Below are 1508 nucleotides of genomic sequence, written 5' to 3'. Positions count from 1 at the left end.
AAAGAAAAAATCCCATTCCGTTAGGACGCAGTCATTACTGACCTTCCTCGACCGTTCGGGATTCCCCGGGAGGGGCGGCGAGGAGCAGGCGGGAATGGGCTCTCAACGCATAAAGAGCAGCAAGTACTGGAGGAAGAAGCAGGTGCAACCGCAGAGCTTAATCCATGAAGGTACGGCGAAATACGCTTGTGAAACTTTGACTGTGAGATGCTGTTAAAAGGAGATAGATCTTGAATGCTTGTAAGAGTAATTATGTTATTGCTCATTTCAGAAGCTGATGTTTCTTATTTTAAAGTCAGCTCCGTCTGAATTATATGAATTGGTCTGTTGTTTTAAAACAAGTGAAGAACAATATTACCCTCGATTAAAAGTAGGACATGTCATGTCAGTGTATGACTATATTCTTATTTTCTTTTTCATTTTTATCAGGCGTGTGGACGCCCTCGGCCACCTAGAACTCGGCAGCTTTCCGTAGCTGGACGCACCACTAACCATGGGGTTCCGGGCGCCCAGACCTTCGGAGTGTGCTCTCCTTTAGGCGGCCGCAAGTAGACAACGGCCCACGAGCTTCCAGCAGCCGCAGGTGGACCCACGCGCCCTCCTGCTCTTCAGCCGATACGTCTGCGATCCGCCAGCAGCCACTCCCACACATGCAGCCAAACCACCACCTCCTGGATATCAAACCGCGCCCGCCGGTGCAGGCCGACCCCTCCCCCAGGCCACATCCCCGCCCAGACGCTGCCGGATGAGGCTTTCGCAAAGACAGTCAGCGCAAACTGCCGCCGAAGAGCGAGATGCTGAAGTTCTTTCCTCGCCGGGGAGACCGCACCCGCTCCCGGGACTCTCCTGCAAGGTACGCAGAATTCGGTCGCGCTTGCTTTTTATGATCCGCCAGGCGTAGGTTGCGTCTCGTTCGCCTGTCGTAGAAGTTACCATTCCTGACATCGTGCCTTTCCACTATTGCAAACTAAGTCCAAAAACCCTCTCCCTTCAGGCAGCGACGGAGACCAGAAGTACGGCGCGGTTTTCAACGACCCACTCGCCCAGGAGGCCATTCCTGGCGCAGGCGTCGGTCGCCCCGAGCCCCTGCCTGGGCCCCTGCCCAGTGGCCCCAGACGCTTCCCAGCGCCCTTGCCCGGGACGGCCCGTCGTCCTCCCGGGAATCCTACCAGTGATCCAGAGGAACCTTGCCGCCACCGCTCCCGGAGGAAAAGGCCCGCATCCCTACCGCCCAAGTCTCAGCTCACCAAGCCGGCCTCTCACCCTCCAGCCCCTTCCAGCTGCCCTCCCTTCAGGCGTCCAGACCCTGCCCGCTGGTTTGCTTCCAGGCCGCCCTCAGACGCTTCCCAAGCCGACCTGACGGAGGGGAAGACCTCCCGCCTGCCCCCCTAAGTCATGGTAGCTCACCCAAGCGGCTCTCACCCTCAGCCCCTTCCAGCTGCCCTCCCTCAGGGCGTCCAGACCCTGCCCGACTGTGTTCCAGGCCGCCCTCAGACGCTCCCAGCGTG

The 1508-nt window shown here is 58.4% G+C and overlaps 1 pseudogene; it reads left to right on the top strand.

Annotated features, from left to right (window-relative positions):
* Positions 1-94: 94 nt before the first annotated feature.
* On the top strand, positions 95-1392 carry LOC119591036 (annotated as a pseudogene).
* The last annotated feature ends 116 nt before the right edge of the window (positions 1393-1508 follow it).

This window comes from Penaeus monodon, chromosome 28, assembly GCF_015228065.2.
Source record: "Penaeus monodon isolate SGIC_2016 chromosome 28, NSTDA_Pmon_1, whole genome shotgun sequence".
Lineage (NCBI taxonomy): Eukaryota > Metazoa > Arthropoda > Malacostraca > Decapoda > Penaeidae > Penaeus > Penaeus monodon.
Note: the sequence above shows the minus strand (reverse complement) of the source record. Positions and strands in the feature narration are given on the sequence as shown.